General features: G+C 37.3%; 1 protein-coding gene and 1 pseudogene across 2 annotated transcripts in view; both read left to right on the forward strand.

Moving 5' to 3' along the window:
- The window catches only part of PRIM2 (DNA primase subunit 2), a 348531-nt gene that overhangs the window by 315892 nt on the left and 19837 nt on the right, over nt 1-12802 (forward strand). The gene's annotated exons all lie outside the window — the stretch shown is intronic.
- On the forward strand, nt 1787-2388 carry LOC123609362 (annotated as a pseudogene).

Genomic DNA, 12802 nt, shown 5'->3' on the forward strand with positions numbered 1-12802 from the left:
CTCTGTCTCTCTCTGTCCCAAAAATAAATAAACGTTGAAAAAAAAAAAAAAGATGTGATGAGAGTTTATTTTCATGTAATTTACCAGGAAATTTGCTTATTTCTGTGATACACAACATTTTAAGAAAATGACTGGAATTATGACTGATAACATTATACCAGGACATATCAGATTTCTAGGAATTTCATACAGTTTCTAGAATACATAATGAATAACTCATATCCATACAAATATTGCCTAATAACTTTTAACATCACTTCTTATTTGATAATGCTTTCCACTTAATTGAACATATCAAATAAACCAAATTAGTTTAACATTTTACCAGGTGAGAGACAAATCCTCTGATATTTTTCAGGGGCCTTCTGGTAAATCACAAAGCTTCTTTCATGTAAAAAAAGACTGTTTAGAATTTAATTTGGGGAAGTCATCAAACCTTCAAAAGTTGTGCACATTTGACCAAATATGATCACAGATCATTATGGAATAATACCTAATTACCAATTTAAGCAAAGTAGATGTTAAAGACATATACAGAAGGTTACATAGTTGTGCACAAAACTTAGCTCTCTTAATATTGAGAATATTGGGTTTTCTTAAGCAATCACAGAGCTAGTAAAGACAACAGGTAACACAGTAAATTGTTTTCATAAGACACAAAATCTTTGCCGACCATTCAGATTACTTAAAAGGTAAAGAAACTTTCATAGTTGCTTAAAGCAGACCAAAAGTCCAAGAAACTATTCTAACTGTGCAACAGTGTACTTTTGAATTTAAAGTTCCTTTTAAAAATTAAATCCATTCTAATTATAGCCAGCTGGATCACACATAAAATTTATTTCCCCAGTTTTTTAATACAAACTTTCTATTACTTTTCTATCCTGATTTTATATGTGATTTTGTCATATACTTGTAGTTACTTTACAACAACTATTTTACTTTCCTTGCCTGTTAGACATAATCATTGCTAAAAAGTTTATCTGTAAACTCTCATCCAACTTATCTCTCTTTAAATCATTTTTTATGTATTTAGATTACTCTTAAAAATTTCACAATATGTTAATCAAAATTAGACATCCTGCTAAGTTGTTGTTTTTTTGTTGTTGCTGACATATTTTTTTTTTTTAATTTTTTTTTTTTTCAACATTTATTTATTTTTGGGACAGAGAGACAGATCATGAACGGGGGAGGGGCAGAGAGAGAGGGAGACACAGAATCGGAAACAGGCTCCAGGCTCTGAGCCATCAGCCCAGAGCCTGACGCGGGGCTCGAACTCCCGGACCGCGAGATCGTGACCTGGCTGAAGTCGGACGCTTAACCGACTGCGCCACCCAGGCGCCCCACTGACATATTTTTTGTGACATATCACATGAACTTATTTGACTAGTAAACCAAGTAGAATGAGAGTCATTTGTATGCACTATTATTTGATGCTGATGACTGTAAAGACATACCTATTTTAATTAGAGTAACAAACTTAAGCTAGCTTTTGTTTACTGAAGATGACCCAGATGAATTTGAAAGTATTTGGTTTGGTTTCAGTATTTCTGAGTCTAGAAATTCTTAATTTTATAGGCACTTATTTTTCTTTAAGCCAATTGAATAGAGCTGTTATACAAATTAATTCTGGCAGTACCATCCAGAGGTAGAAAAATGTGACATAACTACAACATTTATACATAAACACCCATGAACATATAGAAAGATGCAAACAAATACCTTATTGTTCTAAAATTTTAGCCATAGGAATGTTCTCAGCAGAGGTGAGAGCTGGTGGAGGCTAGGCATGAGCTCCCCCCACACCTACTTGGTGCTAAGGCTCCCAGCCACAAAAACGCCATCTTAAATGGAACATGCCATGGAAACCATGATGATCATGTTTCACAAAGTTTGCTGAGGATAAAGGCTGCTTAACAAAGGAGGACCTGAGAGTACTCATGAAAAAGGAGTTCCCTGGATTTTTGGAAAATCAAAAAGATCCTCTGGCTGTGGACAAAATAATGAAGGACCCAAACCAGTCCCAAGATGGCAAAGTGGGCTTCCAGAACTTCTTTTTGCTAATGGCTGGGCTCACCATTGCATAAAATGACTATTTTGTAGTACACATGAAGGACAAGGGAAAGAAGTAGGCAACATTGAGCAATACTCCCACCCAATGAGAGTTCTCCCACGGGGTCTCTTAAGGAATCTGCCCCACAGCTCCCTCCCCTGTGTAAAGGATTCCATGAGCAAATTGAGACTCTCAGAAAATGTACAAATAAAATCTAACCCCCATTTGAGAAACAGAGAAAGAAAAGTCAGTGAAAACCAGATAAAACTTTTGATTATTATATTGCTTGCATCCTCTTGCCCTCAATAAACAAATTCCTTTTCTATTTCCTCAAAAAAGTAATAATAGTAAAATAAAAATAAAATTTTAGCCATGAGTCAGGTGTGATGATGCAAAACTTACTAGTTTATAAAAAAGCAGTTGAATCCAAATCATATTTCTGACAGATGGTATAAGTTAAGGTTACCTGCTCAGATGCCTAAAGCTTTTATTCATTTGTAAAGAAGACTTTTAAGATTTTCATAGACTTTGTTTTCAAATAGTCCTCCCCCACCCTTTTTTATCTTATGATAAAAATTCCTCCCTGAAGTTTGCATTTTGAAGAGATAGCCTACATAGGAGTTACTGAGAAGATAGTAGTAGAACATCTGCATTTCAAGGACCCAGGGAAAGAATGAATGTCCTTCTAAGCAGGGCTTTTGTTTCCTGAATTCACAATTTTACAGTACTTAACCAGCCTTCTGAGATGAATAAGGGTTTTGGTATTGACAGAAAGGATAAGTGGCTTTGAATTGCTTCTAGAGCTGCATTTTCTGTCCTGGTAAAGACCCAGTTCATATGAAAGGAACAGTTCTTAATTCTTCAGTGAGTCAGTAGCAACCTGAATTCAAAGGCTTTACACACTCATGCAACTACATTATCTTCAATTTGCTTGTTTTTACCAAGGAGAATATCTTCAATGAAGATGGAAATTAGAAGAATTCTATATTCCAGATATAGAGCTCTGTTTTTGGGATATTTGTCTTTACCTCTGGGTAGCTTAGGTGACAAGGCCTAGAAGTTCCTGTCAGGCTTTAAATATCAGCTTTTAGTTTGCCTATCTCTGTCAGTAGAGCTACTTTAAAAAATCCTTTCAAAATCTTGTCAGCTTTTAGCCAGACAGACAGGAAATACTTCTGGCAAAATCAAACAACTCTGTGGATACAAGACATGTCCCCAAAGAGGGTACAAAGGACACAACCCTCCCAAGATCCAGAGCCATTCCCAAAGATAGTCGAAAGAAAACAAAGACTTTCACAATTCCCCTCAGGGTCTGCATGTGGTGAGGCCCAAACTGCAAATGGAGTGGTACCATCATTTCTGTCTTACCATATTTGGGGGGCCCCTAACCTGACATGCCAAGCCAAGTCATCAGAACACAAAATGAAGGAAATAGTTGTCTGTGAGAGAGAAAGGATCAATAACCAGTGGATCTGGATTTGGAAAGGAAGGGACAATGTGAAATTTTACCTTCTCTCAGCTGAGTACTACAGATAGAGATCCAGGAGAGCTGACTTTGTTAAGATTTTTCCTTTCACTGGCTTTTGCCAGTTTTCCCAGGATCCCATCTGTAGGTTCCAGAGTGAGTGGGTTTCAGAGTGTAGGTCCAATATTGGCATGATTTTCCCTTAATTTTCATTTATTCTTGGCTATTTAATGTAATAACTTGTAGCAATTTGCAAGAGAATTCCTAGAGTCGAATCGACTCTGAGAGGGGCCTATATGAGGACACTCCAAGAGTAAATATGGTGACATCTGTAGAGTCACTAACTTGGTGGACTTTCTCTTATGGTTGTATGACAGTCTTTTCAGAATGGAAAGGCAGTTCAGATAGAAGATTAGTAGTAGACTCTGAGTACTCAGGTAAAGGAGGATCGAGGGGAGTAGTAGAAGTCACATCAGCCTTAGTCTTGTAAGTGCGTCTTAAGTCTTTTCATTAGCCTTTTATAATGAATCATTCAATGAAGCTGTTTTTGAATCTTACAGCCTTTTGGAGGCTTCTGCATACCAGTTCAAATAGGTATCCTATTTGTTTGATTTGGGAACTCTTGCTTTCAAGTGCACTTCTTGTTCCCTGTAAAGGCGTTTTAATTCTAGGTTGTCTTAATAAGATTTTGCCATTTTTATAGATATGTGCAGCTTCTAGGACCACAGTTTTTAGATATAAAATAAGCAGTTGTGCCAGATGGTAGTATACTCATTTTTTTTTGAAATATGAGGATTCCATTTCTTTAATTAGGCCTTCGGTTTCTTGGAGCCAAGTTAATGCCTGAAAAGGGGTATGCCGCTAGGTTGGGGATTTGGGGTGTTTTACAATGTACCTCGTTGCATAGAATTTTTTTTGAGGTTGGCAGGTGACCTAGTGTCAATCTAACCCATTCCATGATCAGTTTATCCTAGTATGGGGGTCTTAGAGTTAGGTGGCAAGGACTCTGATACAGCTTTTAAGTGCTTGATCCATGCCTACCAATTTTGCAACTTTGGCTTCTGTGACTTCCATTAACAGCAGATCTGTTAATCATTTTACCTCATGTGCACATTAACAGAAACCAGTAGTAACCAAGGAAATGGACTGTGCATATCAGCAGTAACCAAAGAGAGAGTACTGTGGACTGGCCAAGAAAAGGCCTTAGGTATGTACCACTAGCAGTTTCCAAAGTGGAACTAGAGACTGAACCATCATACTGCAGCAAATGGGGACCATGGACTGAACCAAGGGCAAGGAACTCTGATTTTAGATGTAATCGTCTGCCAGCTCAAGCCTACCTGCTAAATAAACCCTTGACTGGGACTGTGGACTAATCATGGACTAAGGACTGGCTCTCTGTTAGAGCCTCCTGTCAGTCTAGATTGACCCATTAATCCTGGACTGGAAAGCCATTTAGATCAGGAGCATGCAACACAAAGAGAGTGGAGCTCAGAACCAAGAGGAACTTACCCATGTCCCTCAGAAACAGTGAGAAAGACCTAGAACCCAAAGGTTCATGGGCCTCAACTCTCGTGTTTCTTATTCCCGAAGCCATCAGAAGTTTCTGGGTTCCACTCCTGCCATCAGCCTGTTGAACAAATATCAACTAAGTACATTTTTAAAGATCTTACTGGCTTTATTCAATGATTGATGAATTGGGCAGCACCCAATCTAGTAGATAGAAGATCCAAGAAACTGTTCTATTATAGGTTTTTTGTTTGTGGTTGCCATGAGGTTCATATATAACAATCAGCAGTTTTAAGTTGATGGTTACTTATGTTCAAATGCATTTTAAAAACATTACACCCCCCCCCATGTTGTATGTTTTTTGAAGTCCTACTTTACAACTTTTTATTTTGTGTTTTCCTTAAGTAATAATTATAGATATAGTTGATTTGCTATTTTTGGTTTTTGACTTTCATCCTAGCTTTATAAAGTGGTTAATCAACTACCTTTTCTATACGTTAGCTTTTACCAATGAGATTCTTTCTTTCTGTCTTTCTCTTTCTTTCTTTAAAAGGTGAAAGATTTATTCGATCTGAAGAGAAACCAGAGTATTGAGATTTTTTTTTTTCTTTCATAAGTTTCTTCTAGTTACAGCCTTTTGTTTTCTGTCTAAAGGAGTCTTTTTAACATTGTAAGGCTGGTTTTGTGATGATGAACTTTAACTTTTGTTTGTCTGGGAAACTATCTCTCCTTCAATTATGAAACATAACCTTGCTGAATAGAGTATTCTTTGTTTAGGTTTTTTCCTTTTAGCACTTTGAATATATCATGCCACCTCCTTCTGGCTTGCTCATTTTTTGCTGAAAAATTAGTGGATAGTCATATGGGGGTTTTCTGGTATAAAACTAGTTGCTTTCCTCTTGCTGCTTTCAAGATTCTCTCTTTATCTTTAATTTTTGACACTTTAACAATTATGTGTCTTGATGCAGACCTCTGGGTTCTTCATCTTGTTTGGGGCTCTCCATGATTCCTGAACCTGGATGTCTTTCCTTCTCCAGATTAGGGAAGTTTTCAGCTATTATTTCTTCAAATAAATATTCTGCTCCTTTCTTTCTTTTCCTTTTTGTACATAAGTGAATTAGTACACTTGATGTTCCAGAGGTCCCTGAAATTATCCTCATTTTTTTTAATGTTTTTTCTCTTTGCTGTTGAGTTTAGATAATTTCCTCTACTCTCTTTAAGGTTGCTGATCTACTATGCATCCTGTAATCTTCTTTTGATTCCCTCTACTTTTCATTTGTTTTTATATTCTTTAGCTCTGGTTTTTTTTTTTCTTTCTTTGTTGAAATTGTCACTTTGTTCATCCATTCTTGGGTTCAGTGAGCATCCTTACGACCATTACTTTGCACTCTATCAGGTAGATTGCTTATCTCCCCATCATTGTCAGTGTTGTTCTTTTTTAAGGCTTTATCTTGTTTTTTTTATTTGGAACATATTCTTCTGTCTCTTCATTTTGCCTGATTCTCTGTCTTGTTACTGTGTATAATGTAGAACAGCTGAGTCTCCCATTCTTAAAGGAGTAGCCTTATGTAGAAAGTGTCTTTTGGGACCCATAAGCACAGTCCCCTCAATCAGCAGAAGCATGCACACCAGGGGTATACTCTGTGTGGGCTGCATGTACCCTCTTGTCGTAGGATGGGTCATGGCTGCTGCAGGCACACTGATGGGTAGGGCTGCCACTAGGGGCAGGAGTTGTTTCCAGGCTGACACCACCCACTGGGAGGTGTGACGGGAATGGGGGCCACTTTGGCGGTGCATCTGTTGGGGTGGGCAGGTTTGTAGGGGAATGCTGGGGCAAGGTGAGCGGTGCTATGTTGATCAGAGTACCAAAAGTGGTGCCTGTCAGCACTTCCAATCCAGATAAAATTCCTATAGATTCCTTCACCTCTGGCACATGCCTAAAATTAGCCAGTAAATCTCCTTCATGTATGGCCAAAGTGCTTGCTTTTCAGATTGCTGCCTCTGTGTGGGTTTGTGGAGCAAGCGATTTTGTGTGCACACTTTTATTTTCCTGTAACCCCCTGACTCTCCCAAAGTTAAGCCCCACTGATTTTCAGAGCCCTAAGTTATGTGGATGTGTCTTTTCAGTGCAGGTCCCCAGATCCGGAGTAGCCAAAGTGGGGCTTGAACCCCTCACTCCTCAGAGACCGTTGCATTGGTGATATCCCTCCCACGTGTGGGCCCTGACCAAACCGTGCCTCTGCCTCCCCTAACCATCTCGATGTGACTTTTTCTTATATCATTAGTTGTGGAAAGCTGTTCTGCTATTCATCAGGTTGTTTTCAGAGAGAGCTGTTCTATATGTAGTTGCAGTTTTGGTGTGTTTGTGGGATGAGGTGAGACAGTATCCTCCTGCTCCACCATCTTGATCAAGAATCTCTGTGATTGGGGCACCTGGGTGGCTCGGTCGGTTAAACGTCCAACTTCAGCCCAGGTCACAATCTCACAGCTTGTGAGTTCAAGCCCTACATTGGGCTCTGTGTTAACAGCTCAGAGGCTGGAGCCTGCTTCATATTCTGTCTCCATCTCTCTCTGCCACTCCCACTCTCACGCTATTGTCTCTGTCTCTCAAAAATAAATAAATATTTTTTAAAATTAAAAACAAGAATCTCTGTGATTGATTTTTTTAGCACTTGAAATGTGGCTGGTCCAAATGAAGATGTACCACTGAAGGCAGTGGTGTATTGGTAAACCAGCTAGTGGAGGGGTAGGGTAGGAGAGCCTTGATTTATGTCATTTGCTGATTTCTGTTAATGTAAGTACTTCTGTTGTGGCCAATTTTAAACTACCAAAGTGATGTCAAAACCCTGACTTGGAAAGTCATAATGCACAATTGATTCCCAGAAGCCAATGTGAGTCAGCTCTAGTATAACACTTAAAGGATAAAATATATACCAGGTTTCAAAAATTTAAGTGAAAAAGTATTATAAAATATCTCAGAAATATTTTTATATTAATTACATGTTGAAATGACAATAAACTATTAATTCAAATAAGTTAAAATTAATGTCATTTGTTTCTACCTTTATTTTTATTTTTTTAATGTTTATTTGTGAGAGAGAAAGAAAGAGAGAGAAAGAATCTGAAGCAGGATCCAGGCTCTGAGCTCTCAATACAGAGCCTCATGTGGGCCTCGAACTCACGGACCATGAAATCATGACCTGAGCTGAAGTCAGATGCTCAACCAACTGAGCCACCCAGGCAACGCTTATTTTTATTTTTTTAATGTTTATTTATTTGGGGGGGACAGAGAGACAGAGTGCAGGCCGGGGAGGGGCAGAGAGAGAGGGAGACACAGAATCTGAAGCAGGCTCCAGGCTCCAAGCTGTCAGCACAGAGCCCTATGTGGGGCTTAAATCCATGAAGCGCGGGATCATGACCTGGGCCGAAGTAGGATGCCTAAGCAACTGAGCGACCCAGGCACCCCTGTTGCTACCTTTTTAATTATAGTTAGAAAGTTTAAAATTATAGATGTCATTCATTATATTTCTGTTGGAGAACAATGCTCTAAATAGTTACTTGGGACTACTGAGCCCTTGGGACTAAGTATTAGAGTGATTAGTTTCTATTTCCCTATCATATTTTAATATTCGCTTCTAGCATACAATTGTATTTGACCAATTAAAACTGATGTTTACTTTTACATGTTGACTCATAAATTAGTATAAATATTTTTCAAATTTTTTAGTTGAAATGATGCATTATTTACAAATATACTTATGTATTAATATTTTTGAAACTTTTTTCTCATTTTAGTTTTTAGGTTTTTTTAAGAGAAGAAGGAAATGTGTTTTAGGAGTTTTACTGGGCATAACCATTAATAATATATTTTTAAGTTTATTTATCTGTTTTGAGAGAGAGCACACATGTGTAAGTGGAAGAGGAGCAGAGAGAGAGGGAGAGAGAGAAAATCCCAAGCAGGTTCTGTACCACCAGTACAGAGCCCAATGCGGGGCTCAAACTCATGAACTATGAAATCGATTAGTTCATATGCTCGAATAGAGCGAAGTCAAATGCTCAACCCAGGTGTTTCAATAATTATTTTAAAAGCAAATCTAATTGGTGCTTTCAAGAAACTTAATAGTGACACTAAAATTATGAAATATGTAAAGATGTATGCTCTTTTTACTTTTTGAGAGGTAGGTTAACCTTTCGTTTTCCTAGTACAAGAGTTCTCAAGAAGTTAGTGACCATCTTAAATCTAAAACTGACAAATGCCTTTTAATGAAGAAATCTTTCAAAATGGACAGCTTAAGAAACAGAAGTAACACTATGTCAAGAAGATTTTATGGCAAAGATAAACTTCAGTGACTCCTTACTCAATGTTCATATAAATCTGAACTACCTAAAACTCCAATGATTTTCTTAGGTAAGGAGTACTTGTCAATAGATAGTATTCAGTCTGTCCATTACTTTATGAACAGTAACTGCTTCGAAGAGCAGCTTTTCTGTCTATTTCATCTCTAGGAGCATCTCTTGATTTATGAGAACAGTACTTAGATTGCTGCACTTAGCTTTGCTTTTCTTATAGTTGTAGTTGAAGATGTGTACATTGTTCTTGGTATATCTTAGAACTACATTAAGGAAAAGTTTGGAAGTTGAGCATTAGAATTGGGATGAGGAGGATGTGATTGCATTTTTGGCTTTATCACAAAAATCATTGAATATCTAAAATATATTTCTGTATATATCCTTCCTTTTTTTTATAGATTGAAAATAAATGGTCATTTGTGCGTTTTTTTTTTTTTTTAATGTTTATATATTTTGAGAGAGTGTGTGAGCTGGGGAGGGACAGAGAGAGAGGGAGAGAGAGAGTTCCAAGGGGGGATTGGAACACTGGACTTGAGCTCACAAACTGTGAGATCATGCTGAGCTGAAATCAAGAGTCAGATGCTTAACTGATTGAGCCACCCAGGCACCCTGAAAATAAATGGTCATTTGAAGATTATTTAATATTGTTCAGTATGTTTCAAAGGAAAAATCACTTCAAAAGTCAAATAACATTTGCCACTGTTAGCCAAACCTATTGAAGTTTACTTTTATTAAAATTGCATTAAAATAGAAGATATAGTTTTTCTTTAAAGGAAATTTAGTACCCTGTTTATAATTATTTCTATTTCTAGAATCATTTTATTTGTTCATTACATGAAAATTATATCTATAGAGGAATTTCAGTAGCATATGATGCTGTCACTTATGATATTTATAATAAAATCTAGTCTGTCTACCTATAGACATAACTGTTCACCTAGCTTAATTCTATTTCATGATCCATTTTATAGAGTATTCTCCCAGAGCCTTCCTCCCCTTTTTTAAGAGAAGCAAACTTAAAGAATACAAAAAATTAAATAACTAACCTTACTTTATATAGCAAGTGTTAGAAAGTCTTAGTCTGCTTAGCTTTAAGCCATTTCAGACTTCTTGGTATTGTTTCCCATCAGCTTACAGTGTATTTCATGTTGTTTTCTGTTTCTGGTCTTTATATATACGCATATGGATGTATGTAAACCTGTATGCATATGTGTATGTAAAATATTATATATATGCAAATTTACATATATTTTTCTCTTAATCCTGTAGTCCTTGGACAGACCTTTAAGTGACAGATTTTACTTTCTGTTTCAATATCATGTCTGATATGATACATTTCTTTTTATAAGTAAGATATTTGAAAATAACTACTAAATTAGTGTAAATATTTTCATCATTTCCATAAAGATCATAGGACATAGGGATTCTGGACTGACTTGCGTTTATATTAGGCACAAAAATAGAATACTTAAGCACAGTTTTAATTAGTGAGTCGTGGGATTGATTTTGGCAGTACTTTTGTCCATATTGCTGAGTAGTAGACTTTACATATATGTTCTCATTTGTCCTCCCTTCTCCCCTTTTCTCTTTCTTCTCATTCCCTTCCTCCCCTTATTCCAAGTTCAGTTAGTCGTTGATGTTCCCTTAAAGCTTAAATCCTTTAACCCAAATGTTAGTATTAAACTGCACTAAGGAATTCAGTATTTTGGGTGGCAGTTTAATAGCTTCTCAAGAATGCTTTTTGGGTACCTATTATTAATGATTCAAATCTTTATTCAAATATAGTAAGTTAAAAGACAATGAGAAATTTTCAATATTAGCATTTTTATATTGTACAAAAAAACATAATAGGGAGTAATATGATTACCAAATTTGAGTGTCATACACCTTCCAGAAAGCCTCACTTCTATTTAGTAGTTGGCTGATTTGTGAGAATATTTCAGGATTTATGAATTGTGGCATAGTACATTTTCCAATTGAGGAGGTTCACACTTTTAATAAGATTCTCATGGCTTCTCAAAGATCTAAGAAATAGCTATCATCATTCTTTTTCTAATGTGTTTGCATATATATGCACACATGAAGAGATTTAGAGAGCTGATAAGTACAATAACTAGAACAGTATACATAGTAGCTTATTATCATCATTGTTATTATTATTATTCACATTTTTCCATCCCTCTTCCTGCAAAAACTAACAAGCAAAAAATAATTGGACTGTGTTACAGATTGGTTCACTGTGCTGATTGGTGTGCAGGAGGTTCATTGGGAAGTTCTCTCAGGATCCATATCTGTCAGGGAGTGAAGACAGGATTGAACAGAAGGAGAAGGTGGTCTTTAGTTGATCCTTCAGGGAACTCTGAGGCTGGGATGACCCTGCAGAGGTGTCCCTAGTTGGAGCAAGGGCTGTTGGCCTTTCTATCACTGCACCAACCAGTCACTGGATCTGGCTGCTCTCCGGAATGGAACAGCACCTTGAGCAAAATGGTTTTTCTCAGCCTCACCTGAGAGGGACTTCTGCCGCAGGCTGGCAGTCATCAACACTCTCTGACCCTGGAGAAATGTGTGTCCTTGTTCTGAGGAGAGGGGATGTAGACAGCATACCACAGAGTCCACTACATAATCTCCACGGAATGTGAATGAAACACTGGATGTTCAAGCCAGAAATCAGGAAAATATTCAAGGCTTCTTTCTGTTGTTAAGTGTTATTGAATCTGTTCGCTCTTTCGTCTCTCTGTCTTCTGTAACCTAGGATGTCATGTCACTTTAATTCCTAATTTTCAGTCTCTCTTTCCCCCAAAAGCCCTACACATGATGCCAAAGTAATCTTTCTAATATACTTTAATTTCTGCCCATCATTAAACACTTTGCTGTCCAGTTTCTCTGCCTCCTTTGCATGTTATTCCCTGTGTCTGGGTTGTCCTTGCCCTTTTCTTTATCTTGGTAACTATTACTCATTTATTATAATTTCACTCAGTAGGGCCCTCCTCTGGAAGTTTCAATCACTTTTCCTCCCTTTCCTCCTCTGTAACATCCTGCTTATTGTTTGCCCTCCCCTCTAGACTCATTGTGACTTTATCCTCCCTGGGAGCAGAAATGGTGTCTGTCTTCTGAATAAAACCAGTCTCTAACTACAGTGCCTGGAATTCATTATAGGAGCTTAATGAATGTGGGCTGAATGAATGGAGTAAGCAAATGAATGACTCACTCAATCAGTTCATAGTCTGAAAGCTTATTTGAAAGGCGTTGGCAGAGGCCTGTCTGTGTTTGCATATATTAGCGTTTGCCTGCATGTGTAAAACTATATATAGCAATGGCAGATTTCTACATTTGGATTCAAGTTAATGTGATAGATTATTTTCATTCTCTTCTCCAGAGTGTCTTCAGATGTGACTAGAGAAACCTCTCAAGCTCTGTTAACACCTTGT

Source organism: Leopardus geoffroyi, chromosome B2 (genome assembly GCF_018350155.1).
Source record: "Leopardus geoffroyi isolate Oge1 chromosome B2, O.geoffroyi_Oge1_pat1.0, whole genome shotgun sequence".
Lineage (NCBI taxonomy): Eukaryota > Metazoa > Chordata > Mammalia > Carnivora > Felidae > Leopardus > Leopardus geoffroyi.